This window comes from Coffea arabica, chromosome 1c, assembly GCF_036785885.1.
Source record: "Coffea arabica cultivar ET-39 chromosome 1c, Coffea Arabica ET-39 HiFi, whole genome shotgun sequence".
In the NCBI taxonomy this organism is placed as follows: Eukaryota; Viridiplantae; Streptophyta; class Magnoliopsida; order Gentianales; family Rubiaceae; genus Coffea; species Coffea arabica.
Genome location: NC_092310.1, coordinates 35,505,361 through 35,522,959, shown reverse-complemented (window position 1 = coordinate 35,522,959; position 17,599 = coordinate 35,505,361). Strand labels below are relative to the sequence as shown.

General features: G+C 36.7%; 1 long non-coding RNA gene across 1 annotated transcript; it reads left to right on the top strand.

The window, feature by feature from the left end:
- The first annotated feature begins 13,260 nt into the window (after positions 1 to 13,260).
- Positions 13,261 to 17,590, top strand: LOC140006454 (uncharacterized). The gene is made up of 2 exons (XR_011814081.1): positions 13,261 to 14,624; positions 15,867 to 17,590. It is a non-coding gene; the product is annotated as an uncharacterized lncRNA (long non-coding RNA).
- The last annotated feature ends 9 nt before the right edge of the window (positions 17,591 to 17,599 follow it).

Here is a 17,599-nt window from a genome sequence, read left to right as displayed (position 1 = left end):
AAAGAAGAGAAAAAATTGTAATTAACAACAAATAAATAAAAAAAGAAGGCCAGGGACTCAATTGCAAAAATTAAAAAGGTTTTGAGATCAAATTATAATTTTTAAAAAATTAGGGGTCAAAATTGAATTAAAAAGTAAAGTTTAGGGATCAACATGTAATTAAAATAAAGACCTAAATGAAAGAAATTCAACATTTTAGGGCCATAGTAAAATTACTCTAAACATTAGGGACCATATTGCAAAACTAGTTTCTGATTTGTGAGAATTATGTAAGAAAACAGCATGGGCCTTTTCTTTGTTTTCTTTTATTTGGATTGGTTTGGGCCAAACCACTTCGACCCAACGAAAAATAAAACATTCTACCCATATAGAAAAATCTAACCCACATTATTTTTTTAGGGTTAATCATATTTAATTCCCTTAAGATATACCCCATTTCTCAGTTTACCTTTTAACCTTTAATTTTGCTCACTTAATCCCTTATAGGACAAAATTGCCTTTGCATTATTTTGACTTTTCATTTACCTTGTTTTTCTTTCTTTTATTTCTTTTTCTCTTTTTTCTTTATTTAATTCTTCCTCTTTTTCACAAAAATCTTCACCTTAATGATTGAAATTAAAAAAGAGGAATTGCGGAGATCTATCTTCTCTTTAAATGATTAGAAAAATATTCAAATCACTTTTCTAAAATACAATTTTTTTAGCCTTTCAATTCTTTTAATTTTGGGTTTTCCTCTTTCCTTTCTAGTTTCTCATTTTATTCCCAAGAAAATATCTTAAAATGAAATTGTGACTTGATTAGTAATCATCAATTGAAATTTGTGACACGTGACATCATACAAAAAATTAAATTAGTTTTTGATGCCTTTTAAACTTTCACCCAGAAATATGTAATTACAAACCCAAAACAAAAATTTTCGTTGAAATGAAATTTTGAAATGGTGTACTGAAATTTTGAAATCGTATATTAGTGCCAAAGGACGAAGGGCTTAAGAAGAAAATTTTAGAAGAAACACATCGATCTAAGTACACGGTACATCCTGGAGGGAATAAAATGTACCAGGGCTTGAAGAGTTTGTACTAGTGGGAGAACATGAAAAAGGAAATTGCCCAATTTGTCCAGACTTGTTTGATTTGTCAGCAAGTTAAAGCCGAGCATCAGAAATCATCTGGCCTTTTGCAACCTTTAGAGATACTCGAGTGGAAGTGGGAAAATATCACTATGGACTTTGTATCTGTATTATCAAGGACACAGAGAGGCTATGATGCAGTTTGGGTAATAGTAGATAGATTGATCAAATCGGCTCACTTTTTGCCGATTAGTATGAAGTACCCGTTGGAGAAGTTAGCTAAGTTATACTTGGATGAAATTATAAGGCTACACGGGATACCTATAAATATTGTGTTTGATCGAAAACCTAGGTTTGTCTCACGATTCCGGCAAAAGATGCAAGAAGTGTTGGGGACTAAGTTGAATTTTAGCACTACTTACCACCCGCAGACTGATGGACAGTCTGAGAGGACGATTCAAACTCTCGGGGACATGTTGAGAACCTGTATTTTGGATTTTGGAGAGAGTTGGAGTAAGTATTTGATATTGGTGGAATTCGCTTATAATAATAGCTTTCATTCGTCCATTCAAATGGCTCCGTATGAAGCGTTTTATGGTCGGAAGTGCAGATCTCCGATTTGCTGGGATGAACTAGGTGAACGAAAGATTTTACATCCAACTACAGTGCCTTGGATTGAGGAGGCGCAAGAAAAAGTGAAGTTAATACGTCAGAGGATTCAAACCACATAGAGTCGTCAGAAGAGCTATGCAGACAATAGAAGGAAGGATTTAGAATTTGCGGTTGGAGACCAAGTTTTTCTTAAGATTACTCCTCTGAAAGCAAATTTGATGGCAGGAAAAAGAAAGAAACTACAACCGAGATTTGTAGGACTATACAAGATTCTTCAACGTATAGGAAATGTGGCTTATAAGTTGGAATTACCACTAAGTCTATTTCGAATCCATAACATTTTTCAGGTGTTCTTGCTCAAGAAATATCATCCAGATCCATCTCATGTCCTACAACCGGAAAATATTAAGATTGATGAAGCACTGACCTATGAGGAGAAATCGATAAAGCTTTTAGATCGTAAAATGAAAGAATTGAGAAATAAGCAAATCCTGTTAGTGAAAGTTCTATGGAGAAATCATGGACTAGAGGAAGCAACTTGGGAGGTAAAAAAATAAATTCGAGGAAAATATCCAGATCTATTTCCAAATTAAGGTATGAATTTCGAGAACGAAATTCTCTTAATGGGGAGAGGATGTAAGGACTCATGTTTTTATTCTTAAAATAGTTATTTTTATAATTATTTACCCTATATTATCATTACATGAATCGCTTTTAAATTTCGCTTTATCGCGCGCGAATCAGAAGTTCGCGTATTTCGCGTCAAAATGGCTAAGTCAAAATTTAAGAAAATTATACTAGACTACTAAGAGTGAATAATTATAGTGTTAAAGGATTACATTTGAAGATTAATGCACAAGTGAATCAAATAAGAGAGAAAAGTGGTAGTACGGGATACTATTCACGCACTATTGCGAGTTGACTTTTTCACTTTTAACTTGGCTTTCTTAACACACTTCATCCACCAACCATCAACACACAAAACCCTCTCTCTTCTGTCTCCTTGGAGTCGGCCGAAACTTGAAGAAAAAGAAGGGAAGAAAGTTCCATTTCACTTGCTCAATCCTTGCTTGCATTTCACTTCCAAATTTGCACCCAACTTCAAGACTACTTGGAGATTAACTTTAGCTTGGAGGAAGATACCATCTAGTGGAAATTTCTTGGAAGTTTTGTGGTAAAAATTTTTGGTTTCTTCAAGGGTTAGAGGTAAACCCATCAACTCTTCTAATCTTTCCATTTAATCGAAGTTTAGTGGTTGAATTTGCATGCGCTTGAAACCCCACAGCAAGAACTAGGCTAACGGACTTGAGGTGTTCATTTTTTGCTTTAATCACTAGGTTAGTGGTCTTGAAGTGGATTATAGGTAGCTGACTTGAGGTCTATTTAGTTATTTGTGGTTGTTTATGTGTTATTTGAGGAAAATACGGTTGGAAAGTGAAGGAAAAATTGAAGGAAAGTTGGAAGTGCAAGCTGGCCGAATTTCTGGTTGTGATGTTCTGTTTTGATTTTGAATGTTTGATGGTTATTTGACTGTGAAATTGGGTGATATATGTTGCATATTATGTGTATAAAGTGCCTTGCGAAAATCGTTTCAATTGGTTGCTCAAAACTAGAGTTTTCGAAAAAGAACCAAATCTGGAAAACGTGTTGTAGATGTCCGGACAGTACCTCTTTGTTTGAACATATCTCTCTGTACACAATTCAAAATTGAGTGCCATTAGTGGCATTCAAAACTACACATCCGTAGTTTTCTAACGGTATAAAAATCACCTGTTAGTTCATTTTGAGTCATCCGTAGTGATTCGTCAAAGTTTGCTGCCCTGTTATGAATATCTGTCCGAGAAGAAATGAGAAGCTGCAACTTGTCGCTTGAATTTGAACTACTTGTGAACTGATTTTGGAAACGCTTTCTCCTGATGAAATGTAACATGTTGAACCTAGTTTCCAACGCCACCAACCATTTCTAATTTGAACTTGTATTGAGTGAGATGTAGTCTGATTTCCAAAGTGCAATAAAGCTGGAAATCTGGAAGGCTTTTCCTTCTTGCTGGCCGACTGGTCTAGTTTGTTGTGGGATGTTTTATTTTCAAAAAATTTGATATCAATCAACCATCAAGTTTTTATTAAAGGTCTCTAGGACCTTGGTTTCAAAAATGGATCGAATTTGGACTGATTTCATTATGCAAAATGTTTGGAAAGGAAATAAAAGTAAGAAGGCAGATTAGCCTTGAAACATTTTATGAACTTTAATCATTTTATTAACTGCCTTCCCACGCAATTTTTTGAGTGAAATTTGATACAGGGGTAGTTCACATATAGAGGTTTAAGTGTACCAAATTTGATGTTATTTCAACAACCTTTTGATATCTAAATGATGCTACAAAGATAGCTTTTTAAATCTGGAAATTCACTGTTCTAGTAGTGAAAATTTACTGACTTTGAACTGCTATATCTAGATACTCAAGACTCCGAATTTAGTTCCATTTATCTTGTTTGAAACCTTGTTTGGAACTCTTATTGTGTTATGAATTTCAATGGCTGATTCACATTCTGTGAATTATGCCGAATTTCCAAAGATTGCTGAAAAATAAGACTAGTTCAAACTTGTTTTCTAGGAAATGAAACTTTGAGCTAAAAAATGAATGCTTTCCCTATAGAATCTTGGAAAAGTGTTTTCTAGGAAATTTTAGCACTCCGAACCAAGATTCCAATGGTATAAAGTATTCCATTTTTGGACCTGCCGAGTGCAAGATCTGATTTTTCAAAATGTGATGCGCAAAACTGAAATTTTCCGACTTGATGAGAAGTGAGTTTTTGGAAACTTTCCCCTATCCTTTGATATTGATTGATTGTTTTAAACTCGATTTCATGGAGGAAATCAGTTTCTTTTGTGTTAATAAATCCTTACTTTTGAACCTCGATTTTTGAATGATTAAGGTTCTCTTTTGAGACATGGACTTATCTAAATAAGTGTACTTTCGATATTGGTTAATACATGGTTGTGAGTGAAAGTACTCGTTATTTGTTCAGGCGCTCAAGAAGATCTTTAAGAGAATCTTGAAGTGGATGCCTAAAGGCTTAATTGCTCGCTCACTCACTTTTGTTTTGACTTGGTGAGTGTTAAGTGCATGAATCGTTGTGTCTACTTGATTTACCTTACTTAAATACGTGATTATCATTTGATGAGATGAGTGTGTACTTTACCGCACTCGCTCTCCTGTGCTCAACTTGCTACTTGACTTATTACGTGATTACTCGAACTTAACTTGTATTAAACTTGGTTTTAAAGTTGATTGGGGAAATCTCATCGACTATTATACTCGTAATTGTTGTGCATATTGTGTTGTCGAGCGGAGTGAACATCCTTGACTTATATTCGTACTCGGGGGATGCCCAAACTCGTTGGCTAACTCTGCGAATCGAGCCAGCATGGGCTTGGTCGAGGAGCTTAGTAATGTGAGCACCCGAAAATTTTCTTATTTTATTTTATTTTACTAGCTTAATTAATTATTTAATTCAACTATTTAAAATTCATTTATATGGAAAAACGCCTCTCTTATGTTTTTAAAGCGTTTTGTTAGAAAAGTTACTTTTCGAAAACTCGTTTAGTTCGGAACAACAGGTACATGCTTTTCGGGACTATATTTGAATTGAGAGTGTATTAATTTTAAAAAAGTAAGAATGATTAATAGTAGATTAAGAAAGGTCGTGAGAACTCGTAAAAATGTATTTATTTTAAACTCCTGTTACGAGTTTATTTAAATATTTAATTGCCTCTTTGCCCCGAATATTATTTTCTAACCTTTTTAGACCCAATTACATGGAGCTATGACTTACATGTATTTTTAAAATGACTTGTTACGAAAATTAATTTTTGGAAGCTCGTTTAGTGAAAATAGTGAATACGCATTTGGAGACAGTGATCAATTTGAGGATATAGTGAGTTTAAAAAATTGGAGACTTACACAATGGTTTTAAAATAGGTATTTTTATACTTAAGTATTCAAGTGATAGTTATTAGTACCATCATTATAAGAATTTCTTGGAGATTTCACTTTATCGCGCTTAAACTGGAAATACGCGTTTTCACACGCGCGATTTAATTGAGGGACTTTAGACCCTTATTTTGAGACAATTAAGAGTGAATAATATTTATATGAATGTAAGTGCATTAGAGGTTTAGTGCACTAGTGTAACAAACATAAGAGGAATCGAGCACAAAACGTGCGCGTACGCGTACTATTTGCGGTTGATTTTGTGCACCCAATACTTAACCATTAAGCTACCTTCAAGAAGCAAGCTCCGCGCACGTTTTGCGGTTGATTTTGTGCACCCAATACTTAACCATTAAGCTACCTTCAAGAAGCAAGCTCCATCAGATTTTCCCTCTCTCTCCTCACTCCCAACAGCCGAACCAACAAAGGAGAAAAACAACTCCAATTCCATCCTAATTCCTTCACCAAATCTTCTCCATTTCACTTCAAATGTCAACCACTCTTAGCTAATCACTTGGAGATTACATCAAGCTAAGAAAGAGGGCTGCTTTCCACGATTTTCTTGGGCATTCATTGGACCCAAAATTCTGCCCTAGTTCATCAAGAGAGGTAAAGGACAATCAACCCTTCAAATCTTACTTTATAGAAGTAGTATTGCACATCTAGGCTTATGCATGCTTATGGGTAGCTTGGTTATGTTGGAAAAATTGTTGTGTGGGCTCTATGAACTCCCACTTTGGTTGGACGGACTGACTTGGTGATTGATGATGAAATTAATGTTGGTTTAGTGCTTATATTAGTGAAATAATGTTGGGTTGTTGATAGAAACTCAAGGATGCTGAAATGAGCAAAAGTGACTATTTTACCCCTGCCCTGTTCGTGTACTTTGGTGTGAAATTTTGAGGTTGTAATGGCTTGTTTATAATGTATACATATTATATGGATAGTGTAGAAAGTTTTGTTGAAAAATAACATGATTTGGTTGGTCAAATGTGTTGATTTCCAAAGTATGGTAGAACTGGAAAATTTTCCCGGATTGCCCAGCAGTCCTGTTGTTTCGGCTATAACTTTTCATTCCGATGTCGAAATCGAGTGCTGTTTGAGGCACTGGAAACTAGACATTCCCAGATTTCTATTGGTATAAAATGCACATCCTGGTTCCATTTGTGTGAGGGAAACCATTCGTTTGAAATTTGCTGTCCTGTTTCGTTGGTTCACTATAGGGCAGAACATGAACTACAACTTGATGCTGAAATGTGAGTTAGTTGCAGACGGATTTTGAAAATAGTTTTTTCTGAGAAATTGTAGCTTTATGAAAGTGTTTTCCAACGCCACCAACCACATCCAATTAAGAGTTGAATTGAGTGATTTGTGGCTGTATTTCGAAACTGACTTCTTGAAGGAAAACTCTCCTTTTGGGCAGAATTGTTACTAAACTCGATTGAGACTTGTTAATTTGAGATTCTTGGTGTTAATCACCCAAAATTGTGTTTTGGATAGGTCTTAGACATTTTCTATGCAAATAGACCATGTTTGAGGTACTTTGTAAGCCAAACGTTTTGAAAATAGAAAACGAAACTCGCAAGGCAGATTTGCCTTGAAAATTTTGGAATTTTGGTGATTTGGTTAACCAAATTCCCGTGCATATTTATCCATGAAATTTGGCAGAGAAATACTCCTTATATGGTAGTATTATACTGCTAATTTTGGTGCCATTCCGAGTCCGTTTCGCTGCTCAACTAAACTTCCTAAGTTCATGACTTGATTTTGGAAAACCCTTGTTTAACAAAGAAATTTGGGTAACTTTGAACTACCATATCTTGGTGCTCAAAACTTCAATTCCCGTTCCTCTTATTCCATTTTAAACTTTGATTGCAACTCTATTTGAGTTTCAAATTTGAGAGGCTGGTTCCAATTCTGTGAATTTTGCCGAATTTTCCAAGTTGGCGAAAAATCAACCCCGAAACTGTCTCGCAAGCCAAAACAGCAACTTTGAGACAAATTTTGAATAGCTTCCCTTTGGAATCATGGAAAAGTGTCTTCTAAAAACTTTTAGTACTTTGAAAGTAGTTTCCAATGGTACCAAGTTTTCCAATTTTGGACTCATAGAGAGTGAGATCTGATTTTTCAAAGTTTGCTTGCCGAATCTAAAATTTTCGAACTTAAAGGAAATTGAGGGTTTCAAACTCTCTATTTTCCTCCGATATTGCTAGACCGTTTTACACTTGATTTCAAAGGAGAGAATTAGATTTCTCTTGTATTTTTGAAACCCACTTCCGAGCCTCGACTATAAATAATTAAGGTTCAATTCATGAATTCTCCTTAGAATGAACACTAGTACAACCTTCTCGATAAGTAAGGGATTTTAAGCGATGGTGTGTAATAGACAACTATTGTTTGCTCAGGTGCTCAAGGAGACTTTCAAGAGGATCTCGAGGGGAACACCTGAAGGATTGTATACGCACTTACTCTTTTGTTGCGATAGGTGAGTGTTCCATATAGGAGTACGTAATTTGAATAAATCTTTGACATGCTTAATCCATGATCATTAAGTGTTAAGTGCTACATGTTAAATATTTACCACACTCATGCATATTTAAGTAATGTATACTTGAATTACTCGACATGAAATACTTGAATTGCATATTTATGTGATGTGTTTAAATGATTAATTATGCTATGGCTACATAAGTCGGTTGGAGTGAATCTCCTCGACTCTTAAGTGGTAAAAGTGGGAAACGGCCAATGGCGGCCTATCAAAATGACTAATGTCTACCAATTAACCATGATTACTACCGTTAACCATCAACCGTTAACCGTAATTACTTACCGTTTTCCTATCTACTTGATTACCTGGTACTTGATTACTTGATTACCGTAAATTACATGTTCACATGAAATTATCACATATTGCTTATGTGTTTATGTGTTAATTGTTGCTAGTAATTGCTTATATGAAATTGTCCACCATTTTATGGCGAGTGTGTACTTTATCTCACTCGACCTACAAAAAGAATAAATTTTTACCGTTAGCCAAGTTATTTGATTACTTGTGCATGTTATAAGCTCTAAGTTGAACTTGGGTCCTGCCCTTGGTTACTAACTTACTCGAGCCAGGACTGGGCTCGGTCGGGTAGGTTGGAACTCTGGGCCACCGTTTCAGTATACTCGAGTATTACCACTGGAGGGATAAGGCGATGGCTAGACAGTACCATGGGGACCGGAAGTTATAAGGTGCAGTTGACCGAAATGGTTCCAATGGAACACCGTATCCTTCAATGTGTGTTTATTTTACATAATGATAACCGTTTCATGCAAATATGCCATACCTGTGATATGCTCAAATTACTCGTACAATGATTATAGTCTTATGTTAATATGTCAATGTGCAACCTTGAACCATACATGCAGTATGCTCAATTATTTGATTTATTAGAACTGCTAGAGTATTTTGGAACCTCACTTGGCTGTGTAGCTCATTCCACGATTTTATTTTCTTTAATAGTGTTCGAGACCAAGAGTACTCGTGAATAGTACTAGATTGTCTTCTTTTGAAGACTTTAAATTGTATTATAGCAGATGGCTATAGTAAATATTCTTTTGGGTTATATTAAGCTTGAGAGCTGATTAATTGTAAGTGTGAGATATTTTGGAGTACTTTTATTATGTATTGAAGTTATTTGAAATATTATTGAAGTATTTCGAGCTTGTGAATTGTGGATTATAGTGAGTCTCGGCGAGAGTTGGGCAAGCGTCCCGCGGATACCCTTTGGTTCGCCTTACGGAGAAGTGGGAGCGTCACAATTGGTATCAGAACTTAGGTTTCAGATTTTTGTAGTGTATTCTAGGATTAAAAGTTTAGGATACCAGACTGTGGGATTGGTTTAAAAGTTTAGTGACCGCTTGTAGGGATGAAAATCAGAGCTGCTTCGCGTAGCCTGTGTACGGGGTGAGTTTAAGCCAAGTGGTGTTATGATCCTTATTATGTGAATGAGTAAAGGCTTAAGTGTGGTTGAAATGTGAGCTGTAAAAATCATGAATGTGATAGGTATAAACCCTTTATCTTGACATTTGAGGAAATTTGATATGTATGTTGGGTAGGAATCTCGAATGTGGTGATTTACTCTTGGGACCGGCCGGTTCGAGTTGTGAATTACCTTATTTCGGATTCTTGTACCTAAGTACTTGAGAGTTGAGGGCAATTCTAAGGACTTGAGATCTCCATTTGTGGAAAATTAGAATGAATCGATATTTTACGTGAATAGTTACAGGAAATCAATAATTGTTTGGCTATGACAGTACAATAATTAAGAGTGGGACGCGGAGAAGATCGTAGCCCAAAAGATCCTTATGTTGGGATTGAAGTTGAACATGTTAGGGAATGGAAATCATCTAGTTTCAATTAATCTAGTGAAACACTACTTGTGATCTTTCGTAGTGGGACGATGGGAGTAAATTTAAGAGTTGTACCTTGGAGATGAATGTACTTTTGATAATCACTTGTTTATTTTGTTTATTGACTTTGACTTGGTATGAGTTTTACTTGACTAAAACTTGTGTTATGATTTAATGATCTCTAATTTGTGTTTACTTGCATAGTGATAATGTTATTTGTGTAAGTGATTTCCTTTTCTTTAAGAGTTGTTACTGGTATGTGTGAGTAGTTCATATTATGGCTTAGTGTGAGATTTATACATATGCGTATAGATTAGCTGTGAATATGGAAACTAGAGGACAACAAAAGGGACGTCAACCTAGACAACCCTGAAATCAAAGAGTAGGTAATGGATCTGATATTGATCAAAACGCCGAGCCAAGAGTTGGGGAAGGAAATGATCAAATGGGAGTAGTTTTAACTTGCATGACGGATATACTAGAGCTCTTAGTAGCTCAACAAGGTCAAGGGATTAGACAAGGAAACCAACGTGGAAACCAAGAGATAGGGGAGGATCGAGCTTTTGAGCGGTTTCAGAAATTCTTCCCGCCCAAATTTTCTGGAGGACCTGACCCAAAGTGGCTGAAAATTGGTTAAAGAATATAAGGAATATATTCGATGCCTTGGATTACACAGAGGAAAGACAAAGTCACCTTTGCTGTATTTCAACTTGAAGGAGCGGCCCGAGCTTGGTAGAATGTTATAAGAAATAAGTGGGAAAGAGATCAAACTCCAAGAATTTGGATAAACTTTGTGCGTGAGTTTAATGAGAAATTTCTCCCTCCGCTTGTCCAAGAAAAGAGAGAAGACGATTTTATAAAGCTTCGTCAAGGAACTTTAAGTGCGGCTGAGTACGAAACACGCTTCTCCAAGTTATCTACATATGCTCCAGAATTGGTGGCTATTGAACGGAAGAGAATAAGCCGGTTTATCCAGAGATTAGATTTAGAAATCCAAGATGCCCTTGCCGCAGCACAGATTGAAACATTTATTGACGCTTTCGAGAAAACGCAAAGGGTAGAGAGTGCAAAAGCCCAACTGAGAGCCTTTCAAGCGAAGAAAAGAGATACATCCGATAATAGACTAAAAGAAATTGGATCACCATCCAAAATAAAAAAAGGAGATGATGGAGTGAGACTATCACTTCCTGCACTACTCATGATAAAGAAACCAAAAGCAACTATGTCACGAGGAACTCCAATCGGACAGATACGATCAAAGGAAACCTCACAAGCAAGTCAAGTCATAATGTCTCGTCCGACCTGTGGATATTGTGGAAGGACAAACCATACCGAAGAAAACTGTTGGCTAAAGGGACGAAAATGTATGGGATGTAGGAGTATCAACCATAAAGTTCACGACTGTCCAAGGAGGTATCCCCGAGAGACTACCACTCAACAAGGAAATAGAACTATCCCTTGACAAGTCAATGGAAGAGAAAACCGACCAGTAGCATCTGCAAGAACATATGACTTGATCACACAACAGGGTTCAGGATTATCTGAGATTACAGAAGGTATGAATTTCGAGAACGAAATTCTTTTAAGGAAGGGAGGTTGTGAGGACCCGAAAATTTTCTTATTTTATTTTATTTTACTGGCTTAATTAATTATTTAATTCGACTATTTAAAATTCATTTATATGGAAAAACGCCTCTCTTATGTTTTTAAAGCGTTTTGTTTGAAAAGTTACTTTTCGAAAACTCGTTTAGTTCGGAACAACAGGTACATGCTTTTCGGGACTATATTTGAATTGAGAGTGTATTAATTTTAAAAAAGTAAGAATGATTAATAGTAGATTAAGAAAGGTCGTGAGAACTCGTAAAAATGTATTTATTTTAAACTCCTGTTACGAGCTTATTTAAATATTTAATTACCTGTTTGCCCCGAATATTATTTTCTAACCTTTTTAGACCCAATTACATGGAACTATGACTTACATGTATTTTTAAAATGACTTGTTACGAAAATTAATTTTTGAAAACTCGTTTAATGAAAATAGTGAATACGCGTTTGGAGACAGTGATCGATTTGAGGATATAGTGAATTTGGAAAATTGGAGACTTACACAATGGTCTTAAAATAGGTATTTTTATACTTAAGTATTCAAGTGATAGTTATTAGTACCATCGTTATAAGAATTTCTTGGAGATTTCACTTTATCGCGCTTAAACTGGAAATACGCGTTTTCACACGCGCGATTTAATTGAGGGACTTTAGACCCTTATTTTGAGACAATTAAGAGTGAATAATATTTATATGAATGTAAGTGCATTAGAGGTTTAGTGCACTAGTGTAACAAAGTTAAGAGGAATCGAGCACAAAACGTGCGTGTACGCGCACTATTTGCGGTTGACTTTGTGCACCCAATACTTAACCATTAAGCTACCTTCAAGAAGCAAGCTCCATCAGATTTTCCCTCTCTCTCCTCACTCCCAACAGCCGAACCAACAAAGGAGAAAAACAACTCCAATTCCATCCTAATTCCTTCACCAAATCTTCTCCATTTCACTTCAAATGTCAACCACTCTTAGCTAATCACTTGGAGATTACATCAAGCTAAGAAAGAGGGCTGCTTTCCACGATTTTCTTGGGCATTCATTGGACCCAAAATTCTGCCCTAGTTCATCAAGAGAGGTAAAGGACAATCAACCCTTCAAATCTTACTTTATAGAAGTAGTATTGCACATCTAGGCTTATGCATGCTTATGGGTAGCTTGGTTATGTTGGAAAAATTGTTGTGTGGGCTCTATGAACTCCCACTTTGGTTGGACGGACTGACTTGGTGATTGATGATGAAATTAATGTTGGTTTAGTGCTTATATTAGTGAAATAATGTTGGGTTGTTGATAGAAACTCAAGGATGGTGAAATGAGCAAAAGTGACTATTTTACCCCTGCCCTGTTCGTGTACTTTGGTGTGAAATTTTGAGGTTGTAATGGCTTGTTTATAATGTATACATATTATATGGATAGTGTAGAAAGTTTTGTTGAAAAATAACATGATTTGGTTGGTCAAATGTGTTGATTTCCAAAGTATGGTAGAACTGGAAAATTTTCCCGGATTGCCCAGGCAGTCCTGTTGTTTCGGCTATAACTTTTCATTCCGATGTCGAAATCGAGTGCTGTTTGAGGCACTGGAAACTAGACATTCCCAGATTTCTATTGGTATAAAATGCACATCCTGGTTCCATTTGTGTGAGGGAAACCATTCGTTTGAAATTTGCTGTCCTGTTTCGTTGGTTCACTATAGGGCAGAACATGAACTACAACTTGATGCTGAAATGTGAGTTAGTTGCAGACGGATTTTGAAAATAGTTTTTTCTGAGAAATTGTAGCTTTATGAAAGTGTTTTCCAACGCCACCAACCACATCCAATTAAGAGTTGAATTGAGTGATTTGTGGCTGTATTTCGAAACTGACTTCTTGAAGGAAAACTCTCCTTTTGGGCAGAATTGTTACTAAACTCGATTGAGACTTGTTAATTTGAGATTCTTGGTGTTAATCACCCAAAATTGTGTTTTGGATAGGTCTTAGACATTGTCTATGCAAATAGACCATGTTTGAGGTACTTTGTAAGCCAAACGTTTTGAAAATAGAAAACGAAACTCGCAAGGCAGATTTGCCTTGAAAATTTTGGAATTTTGGTGATTTGGTTAACCAAATTCCCGTGCATATTTATCCATGAAATTTGGCAGAGAAATACTCCTTATATGGTAGTATTATACTGCTAATTTTGGTGCCATTCCGAGTCCGTTTCGCTGCTCAACTAAACTTCCTAAGTTCATGACTTGATTTTGGAAGACCCTTGTTTAACAAAGAAATTTGGGTAACTTTGAACTACCATATCTTGGTGCTCAAAACTTCAATTCTCGTTCCTCTTATTCCATTTTAAACTTTGATTGCAACTCTATTTGAGTTTCAAATTTGAGAGGCTAGTTCCAATTCTGTGAATTTTGCCGAATTTTCCAAGTTGGCGAAAAATCAACCCCGAAACTGTCTCGCAAGCCAAAACAGCAACTTTGAGACAAATTTTGAATAGCTTCCCTTTGGAATCATGGAAAAGTGTCTTCTAAAAACTTTTAGTACTTTGGAAGTAGTTTCCAATGGTACCAAGTTTTCTAATTTTGGACTCATAGTGAGTGAGATCTGATTTTTCAAAGTTTGCTTGCCGAATCTAAAATTTTCGAACTTAAAGGAAATTGAGGGTTTCAAACTCCCTATTTTCCTCCGATATTGCTAGACCGTTTTACACTTGATTTCAAAGGCGAGAATTAGATTTCTCTTGTATTTTTAAAACCCACTTCCGAGCCTCGACTATAAATAATTAAGGTTCAATTCATGAATTCTCCTTAGAATGAACACTAGTACAACCTTCTCGATAAGTAAGGGATTTTAAGCGATGGTGTGTAATAGACAACTATTGTTTGCTCAGGTGCTCAAGGAGACTTTCAAGAGGATCTCGAGGGGAACACCTGAAGGATTGTATACGCACTTACTCTTTTGTTGCAATAGGTGAGTGTTCCATATAGGAGTACGTAATTTGAATAAATCTTTGACATGCTTAATCCATGATCACTAAGTGTTAAGTGCTACATGTTAAATATTTACCACACTCATGCATATTTAAGTAATGTATACTTGAATTACTCGACATGAAATACTTGAATTGCATATTTATGTGATGTGTTTAAATGATTAATTATGCTATGGCTACATAAGTCGGTTGGAGTGAATCCCCTCGACTCTTAAGTGGTAAAAGTGGGAAACGGCCAATGGCGGCCTATCAAAATGACTAATGTCTACCAATTAACCATGATTACTACCGTTAACCGTCAACCGTTAACCGTAATTACTTACCGTTTTCCTATCTACTTGATTACCTGGTACTTGATTACTTGATTACCGTAAATTACATGTTCACATGAAATTATCAAATATTGCTTATGTGTTTATGTGTTAATTGTTGCTAGTAATTGCTCATATGAAATTGTCCACCATTTTAAGGCGAGTGTGTACTTTATCTCGCTCGACCTACCAAAAGAATAAATTTTTACCGTTAGCCAAGTTATTTGATTACTTGTGCATGTTGTAAGCTCTAAGCTGAACTTGGGCCCTGCCCTTGGTTACTGACCTACTCGAGCCAAGACTGGCCTCGGTCGGGTAGGTTGGAACCCTGAGCCACCGTTTCGGTATACTCGAGTATTACCACTAGAGGGATAAGGCGATGGCCAGACAGTACCATGGAGACCAGAAGTTATAAGGTGCAGTTGACCGAAATGGTTCCAATGGAACACCGTATCTTTCAATGTATGTTTATTTTACATAATGATAACCGTTTCATGCAAATGTACCATACCTGCGATATGCTCAAATTACTCGTACAATGATTATAGTCTCATGTTAATATGCCAATGTGCAACCTTGAACCATACATGCAGTATGCTCAATTACTTGATTTATTAGAACTGTTAGAGTGTCTTGGAACCTCACTGGGCTGTGTAGCCCATTCCACGATTTTATTTTCTTTAACAGGGTTCGAGACCATGAGTGCTAGTGAATAGTACTAAATTGCCTTCTTTTGAAAACTTTAAGTTGTATTACAGCAGATGACTGTAGTAAATATTCTTTTGGGTTGTATTAAGCTTGAGAGCTGATTAATTGTAAGTGTGAGATATTTTGGAATACTTTTATTATGTATTGAAGTTATTTGAAGTATTATTGAAGTATTCCGAGCTTGTGAATTGTGGATTGTAGTGAGTCTTGGCGAGAGCTGGGCAGGCGTCCCGCAGATACCCTTTGGTTCGCCTTACGGAGAAGTGGGGGCGTCACAAGTAAACCATGAGCAAACACAAAATTTGATCTATTAGAGAGATCTCGCTTGGCATACTCGCGTAGTATTGCCATGATATACTTGAGTAATATCAAAACCTTGACGAGCGGGCCCGATAAGGGGGTGTAACGGTGACGGGATTCAAAGAAAGTGGTGTATCTATGGGATTTGATACTTATGTGGTTGACGGAGTTTCAACATGGAATTTGATCAAGGCATTGACTCGACTACGTGGAATTTAGCTCCTGGGAGCTACGGTATCCTTGAATTGTTTCTGTTTACTTTTCCTACTTGAAATGTTAATTACTTGAACTTGATAGTTTTACTTACTGTATAAATGTTGTTGGTACTTGGACTACATGTTTGCATGTATGTTTCTTAGCCTCACGAGTATTCGCTCACCCCATTAGATTTGTTTTTCTCAACAGGAGCCGAAATGGAAGGAATTGTGGAGAAGCTGACTTGATGCACTTTTGATTAGTTTTAAATGACTTTTGAAAGTTGCATATTTGGGGAAAGTGATGTACTTGGTATCTTGAAATGTAAGAATTGGATACTTATTAAGGAAGCGACTTTTCTTTATACTTTCAACTTTTATTATTTGGTTATTTATCCTTAAGGTTAAATTGAAATTGTATCGAGTTCTGGCGAGAGTTGGGCAGGCGTCCCGCCGATACCCTTGGGAGAAGTGGGGGCATCACAGTTGGTATCAGTTAGAGATCTATTTGGGAGATATTAGAAACTTTACCCTCGAGAATAGGAATGGGATAACTTAGTTAGACTTTAAGTGATATTTGAGCGAATTCGTGACTTTAAGTTTCTAACCTAAAAAATGTGGTTGTTTTGTAGGGATGGAGAATGGTAATGGGGGACATGCTGCTAATGGTAATGGTCATACTAATGGCCACGTGGAGCCTCTTAAGCCTATTTACTACTGAACACTTGGTGGAGGAGCTCGTGTGCGTTACTCGCCTTCTATTAGGTTTCCCCGATGTCTTTGTAGGGTGACATATGCGTACCCTAATGACCTAGTACTGTCCCTTGACGACGAGCGTCATCAGTTGGTGAATACCAACCGAGCTTTACTTCAGGAGGTTGAGGAGCTGAGCATTCTGGTGAACGCTCAGAGTGCTAGGATTGCAGAGCTAGAGGGGGACTGTAGTGGATGAGATAGCTAGGGCTAAGGCCGCTCATGATGAGCTTCAGAGAGCTAGAACTCGACTTACTAGGATAGGCGAGGAGGTCCGGGATCGGGTTTTTGGGATCTTGGTAGACACTACTATGTTGATTGATGAGGTCATGGAGGTTGTTCAGAGTCCGGTTCAGGAGGGCGCTGAGGAGGAGCCTTTCGAGGAGGATCCAGAGGGGGACCCTGAGAAGGAGGTCTCCCCTGATAGTCCTGCTGAGGATTAGACTTAGAGTGATGGATCTTTTTACTTGTGTAGTTAGAAATAGGTGGGATGGTGCTAGTTCAAAGGCCATTGTATTTTGCTTGATTGTGTGGCCTACTTTTGAGACACTTGAACTTATTTTTGTTGTGCCTGACTAATTGCATTTTTGTGGCACTTGTGTGCTATATTTTTGTAAATGGCCCATGACTTGCTAATTGTATAAACTTTAAAGTGTTAATATATGTTAATTATTATCATTTCTAATG